The sequence below is a fragment of the Helianthus annuus genome, chromosome 2 (assembly GCF_002127325.2).
Source record: "Helianthus annuus cultivar XRQ/B chromosome 2, HanXRQr2.0-SUNRISE, whole genome shotgun sequence".
Taxonomy (NCBI): domain Eukaryota; kingdom Viridiplantae; phylum Streptophyta; class Magnoliopsida; order Asterales; family Asteraceae; genus Helianthus; species Helianthus annuus.
Window position 1 is genome coordinate 153,126,029 of NC_035434.2, and position 6,980 is coordinate 153,133,008.

A 6,980-nucleotide genomic window follows, 5' to 3' on the forward strand; every position below is an offset into this window, starting at 1 on the left:
GTCGGCGACGGGGGTTAACCCGTCGGCGACGGGCTTCCGTTTTGCAGAAACGCTGCAGTTCCATTTTTAAGCATTCTCATTCGATTCTTTCCATTCCGTTCAGGTTCTACAGCTCCTGAACTTATCATTTGACCTTCTCATAAATCTTTTTAATTATTTCCATCAAACTCATAAAAAGAACACACTTGCAACTTATTTATAACTTTAAAGTTACCTCTTGGGCGATCTTGGAGCGAGCACTCTTTCGAACGAGCCATCGGTTTGAGTTCAAGCACCGCGTTTAACGCTCGAATCCCTCAAACCTTGGCTCTGATACCAACTTGTTAGACCCGCTTATTTAGTTCTTATAAAACCATTTTTGACGATAATTTTAAGACTTGAAATAACAAGTTAAATTCATATTTTCGACAAAAATCGGGCATGACCCATTCGTACAATGAGCATGCCCCTGTTTCATACAACTTTCATACAAAATATTCCATGACCCTTACGACTAGACACAACGAAAATCCAAGAAAAACATAAACTTTTGACCAATACATCTACTAACTAGTTTAGACAAACTTTCACAATTATTGACCCAAAACATTAAAGCAACTAGCGGAAGCGCTTGATATGTTAAGTGGTGATCACGTGCTCTCTTCAATTCGCCATAGAGTCTACGATGAGGATTTACCTACATTAACAAGAAATTTCAAAGGTTAGTTATCACACTCGCTAAATCATAATTCTTTCATTTTAGTTCCATCCGTATATGAACTTTTAACCGTTTTACGCATTCGACTACCCATAAACTTGGGTATAGCATAAACACTCTCAATGAGAGTTAAGCATACGCGTTCGACCCGTTTGATTGGGTTATTTGCTTTCAACATCAATTCTTCTTTCCATCCGTAGAACGGATTAAGCATCTCGCATTCGTTATAGCATTCAAAACCACCCGTTCAAGACGAATGGTATCATATCATTACTCGACCTAGTTACTCGAACCGGTCGATTTGCTTATCATAGCTTAACCTTCATTAGCTTAGCCAAATCCGCAAGGGATTTGCTATTTATTTACTAGTCACCGTATCCATTATAGCAAGAAATAACCAATATAACACAATTTGCTTTACACAGTTACTAATAAAAAATTTAAGTAAAGTTTTGTACGTCACGAAACATACCTTTGTCTTGTGAGCTTTCCGACTTCTTAGAACCTGAGCCCTCTTCCTTTACGCCTATATTAACACATCCGTTCATTTGTTTAGTACCCGGAATTTCTTTCCATTACATTCAATATTTCACATAGTTGTTCATTCAAGCATTTCATCAAACACATGGCGGGTTTCGCATTTTTGGGACATTTACTCATTTAACTAACATATATTACTAAGCTAATTTCTTTAATCATTCAACAACATTCATTTTAGCTTTACTCTAAATCAGATTATCTAGTGATTATTCATCATAAACAAGGTTATTCCTCAACAACACACCACACACATATCAAAACTTGATCAATTTAACCCTAGCAACTTCTCATCAATTTGGGTTTCGGCTATTAACCACAAATTTTCTAAAATTCAGACATAATCCTGATCCTACATCATAACCTTAACTAAATTTCATAAATTTCATATCATGCATTCAAGATTAGATCAAAACCCACTTTCTACAATTTGTTAAATCACAAAATTGAACTTACCCTTTCAATGGACACGTTAAGAGCTTGAAATTTCCTGATTATGCTTTCAATTTCATTGAATCTTTATAGTTTTCCTTGTGATTTAGATGAAACTAGGGTTTCTTTTCTCCTTGGCCCCTTGTTCGATCGTACAGAACCCCACACACGTACTGTGCGTGGGTTTTTACTATTAATCATTTTTATTAATCTTGTTTTTAGGTATTTACAACTTTAACCCCTCTATTTCCATCACAACTTAAATTTTAGCACCACCCTTTTATTTCTACATTTTAGCTTATGCATAATAATTATTTTTGGGGTGTTACACCTGTCCAGGGGAAGGACCTTCGAGTCAGCAGCCCGGTTACGTACCTTTTGTGTCAGCAGCCGATCATTTCATGCCCAGTTTGTACGCACGGCTTCTTCTTCTGCACCCACGGGCGAGTCACTTATCTGGTTTCTGCCCAACGTCATGCCTATATCTGATCCATACCATCCCTTCCACATTGGATACTCTAGGGATGATCTGCTTTTATCCTTGCAGCTCCAGCAGGATATGTTGAGTCATAGAGTTACTGAGCTGGAGAGGATCCCGCGTCCTCCACCTGGTACTAGTCCATCACAGTTTGTTGCTCCACCCGCTCCACTATTTCCTTACCCGGATTTCGACATCCGATTTCTTACTATGGAGTAGCAGATTTGCTGTTTGTTGCAGCTTGTTCATACTCTCGAGGAGGAGTTAGCGCGTATGCGCCGTTTGCTTTTCATTCCTCCACCTCCTCCTCCCCCATCAGCTTAGAGGTTTTTGGTTTGATGCAAATATCATGCTTTTGATGAGAGTGCAGCTATTGTGTCAGATTGTGCAGCATTTTGAAGACCACATGTTGACTTTTGACTCTTGACTTTTGACTGATGTAGTTAGTTAGACGATTCAGACAAGTGTGATGTGACCCTTAGTCTCTTTTGATGTATGATACATTTGTGAAACTTGTAAACTGTACTTGTGGTCTTGATATATGATAGCTCAATCGCAACATTCTCATTACATGCATTGTTGGATTACTTGTTTATGTTATGACATGGGATGTTATGTGTTACTTGTGTTGATGAATGTTACTACATACGCATACTACATACTTATATGCATAAGACCTGACCTATACAATCTTCTTATAGAAGATGCCTCCATGAAGGGAAAATCGTTTACCCACTACTGAGGCCGAATTACAAGAAAGGATCTCCTGAGCAATAGCAGATTACGAAGCCTCACGCGCCGAAACTAGCAGGGGTACCTCGAGGAACAACCCACCACATGGCTGTACCTTTAAGCAATTTTTAGACTTTAAACCGCTGAATTTTGACGGCACCGGGGGTGCTGTGGCTTATGTTCGATGGACGGAGAAGACGGATTCCATGTTAAGGATAAGCAAATGCGCACCAGAACAGCAAGTCACCTACATCTCCGGATTGTTCATTGATGGAGCGCTTTCGTGGTGGAATCTCCAAGTCCAAACATTGGGAGAGGCAGCAGCATACACTTTGACTTGGAATGAGCTGAAGGAGCTCATGCATAAAAAGTATTGCTCCAGGGCCGAAATTCAAAAGTTAGAAACTGAATTCTGGAACCTCAAGATGGACGGCCCAAAAATTGCCGAATATGTGCAGAGATTTCACGATCTATCTCACGTAGTACCATACATGGTTAGCCCGGAATTCAAACGCGTCGAGCGTTTCATTTGGGGGTTGGCACCTCAGATTATGAGGCTATCGATCTGAGCGTCACTAACGGAAGAAGCTATCAGGTTAAACAAGTTTTCGATCTCCGACCCGAAGAAAAAGGAGACTCACGTTGAGTCATCCAGTGAGAACAAACGGAAGTTCTCCAACTTTAAGAAAGGTACCAGCAGTTCAAACAAGAAGGATGAGACAAGCGCACCGGCCAAGGCCAAAGGAAAGGGGCATATGGGCACCTTGCCCAAGTGTGACGCGTGTCAGTTGCATCACAATGGACGATGCCGATCTGGAAAATGTGAATCTTCTGGAAGAGTTGGTCACTCGAAAAAAACATGCTGGGTTGGTACTGGCCGCGGAGGTCAAAGGGGTTTTGGTAACAACAACCGTGGAGGTAATGGGAATGGAAACCGCCCACAAGGAGGGAATGGCAGAAATGGTAATCGAGGAAATTTTGGAAATCAAGCTGGAGGTGGGAATCGCAACCAAAACAACGCTCAAGGTGGTAATGGGAACGGTAATGGTCGAGGACCAGGTTGTTTTAATTGTGGAGACATGGGACACTTTAAGAGAGAATGCCCAAAGCTCAATCAAGCACAAGGAAGAGTTTTCAATATCGGGGCGAGGGAAGCACGCCAAGATCCAAATGTAGTCACTGATACGTTCCCTATTAATCAACGCTTTGCATCTGTACTAATTGATACTGGTGCCGATTATAGTTTCGTATCGCTAGAATTTAAGAATATGCTTGGGTTAACTGCTAGTAAGTTAGACATTCCGTACTCAATTGAACTGGCTAATGGAAAGCTAGTTGAAACAAATGAAGTCATCAGAGGATGCGTGATTGAACTGGGAGAGCACGAGTTTACACTGGATCTACTGCCAGTAGAGTTGGGAAGCTTCGACGTGGTAGTAGGGATGGATTGGTTGTCAAGCAACAGAGCAGAAATTGTATGTCACGAGAAAATCATACGCCTTCCAATAGCGGATGGAGAAAAGATTGTGGTACATGGAGAGAAGCACGATACGCCCCTAAGGATCATTAGCTGTTTGAAAGCTCGAAAGTGTTTACAGAAAGGATGTGTTGCCTTCTTGGCACACATCGTGGATAAAGAAGCCGCTGAGCCGATGATAGAAGACATTCCAGTCGTGAAGGAGTATCCTGAAGTCTTTCCAGAAGACTTGCCAGGATTGCCGCCACAAAGACAAGTCGAGTTTCATATTGACTTAGTTCCAGGCGTCGCGCCTGTAGCTAAGGCACCTTATCGACTTGCGCCTTCAGAAATGCAAGAGCTGTCAACATAACTTCAGGAGTTGTTAGACAAGGGATTTATCAGACCAAGCTCTCGCCTTGGGGAGCTCCAGTTTTGTTCGTTAAGAAAAAGGATGGTAGTTTTCGCATGTGTATCGACTACCGAGAGCTGAATAAATTGACTGTTAAGAATAGATATCCTTTGCCAAGGATCGATGACCTGTTCGATCAATTACAAGGTTCAAGTTTTTACTCAAAGATCGATCTATGATTAGGTTATCACCAGTTGAGGATTCAAGAGGAAAGTATTCCCAAGACGGCCTTTAGGACTCGCTATGGACATTACGAGTTCCTGGTTATGCCGTTTGGTCTGGCAAACGCGCCAGCTGTATTCATGGATTTGATGAATAGGGTTTGCAAGCCATACCTCAATAAGTTCGTGATCATGTTTATTGATGACATTTTGATTTATTCAAAAACAAAAGAAGAACATGAACAACATCTAAGGGCTATCTTAGAACTGCTTAAGAAAGAAAGGTTGTACGCTAAGTTCTCAAAGTACGAGTTCTGGTTACGCGAAGTCCAGTTTCTTGGTCATGTAGTTAACGAAAATGGAATTCATGTGGATCCCACAAAGATCGAGGCGATCAAGAATTGGGAGACTCCGAAGACGCCAACCGAGATTTGACAGTTCCTAGGGTTGGCAGGATATTATCGCAGGTTTATTGAGGATTTCTCGAAAATCGCTCAACCGTTGACCTCCCTCACACAAAAAGACAAGAAGTATGAATCGGGAGATAAGCAAGAAGAAGCTTTTCAGTTGTTGAAGAACAAGCTTTGTGACGCACTGATTTTATCTCTACCCGAAGGCACTGACGACTTCGTGGTATATTGTGACGCTTCACGTCAAGGTTTAGGCTGCGTGCTGATGCAGCGACAGAAAGTTATAGCATATGCTTCTCGCCAGTTGAAGGTCCATGAGAAAAATTACACCACACATGATTTGGAACTAGGTGCGGTGGTATTTGCATTGAAGATCTGGCGACATTACTTATATGGCACGTGATGCACAATCTATACTGATCGCAAGAGTCTGCAGCATATATTTGATCAAAAAGAGCTTAACATGAGACAGAAACGCTGGGTTGAACTATTGAATGATTATGATTGCGAAATTAAGTATGACCTAAGAAAGGCGAATGTGGTTGCCGATGCCCTGAGTCGGAAGGAAAAGATCAAGCCCATAAGGGTTAGGGCTTTGGAAATGATCATTCAGACGGACCTCTCGTTGCGCATTCGTTCCGCGCAGAGAGAAGCTCTTAAAGAAAGGAACCTTGAAAATGAATATCTCCGTGGGATGGAGAAGCAGTTGGTACCAAATGAGGAAGGAACGTTGTGCTTCATGAAACGAATTTGGGTTCCCTTGTTTGGTGGTTTGAGAAATGTTATTTTTGATGAAGCTCACAAGTCACGGTACTCGATCCATCCAGGATCGGACAAAATGTACCAAGATCTAAAGGATTTCTATTGGTGGCCGAGAATGAAAGGCAACGTTGCGATATATGTTGGCAAATGTTTGACTTGCGCCAAGGTAAAAGCCAAATACCAGAAGCCTTCAGGTCTTCTGCAACAACCAGAATACCCCAATGGAAATGGGAGCAGATTTCTGTGGACTTTATAACGAAGTTACCAAGGACGCCCAAGGGCCATGACACGATTTGGGTAATTGTAGACCGTTTGACGAAATTTGCACACTTTTTGGCAATCAAAGAGAAAGACAACACTAGTAAGCTTGCTGAGCTGTACCTGAGAGAGATTATAGCACGACATGGAGTGCCTCTCTCGATTATCTCTGATCGAGACGGAAGGTTTGTGTCAAGGATTTGGCAATCCTTTGAAGAAGCTTTTGGTTCTTAGTTGAATCTGAGTACTGCATTTCATCCACAGACAGACGGACATAGTGAATGAACGATTCAAACGTTGGAAGACATGTTGCGAGCTTGCATAATGGATTTAGGTAGTAGTTGGGACACTCACCTACCATTGGTAGAATTTTCATACAACAATAGTTATCATGCAAGCATCCAAGCCGCACCGTTCGAAGCTCTCTGTGGACGTAAGTGTCGATCACCGCTATGCTGGTCAGACACAGGTGATAGACAGCTTGTTGGCCCGGAATTAGATCAAGAGATGACTGATAAGATTTTCCAGATCCGAGAGCGCATCAAAGCGGCTCGTGATCGTCAAAAGAGTTATGTGGACCGAAGAAGGAAACCTCTGGAGTTTGAGGTGGGAGATATGGTTTTGTTAAAGGTTTCACCCTGGTAG

The 6,980-nt window shown here is 41.9% G+C and overlaps 1 long non-coding RNA gene across 1 annotated transcript; it reads right to left on the reverse strand.

Annotated features, from left to right (window-relative positions):
- Nucleotides 1-383: 383 nt before the first annotated feature.
- On the reverse strand, nucleotides 384-1,744 carry LOC110906964. The gene is made up of 3 exons (XR_002573905.1): nucleotides 1,691-1,744; nucleotides 1,170-1,223; nucleotides 384-676 (listed from the first exon to the last, which is right to left on the reverse strand). It is a non-coding gene; the product is annotated as an uncharacterized LOC110906964 (long non-coding RNA).
- Nucleotides 1,745-6,980: the final 5,236 nt, after the last annotated feature.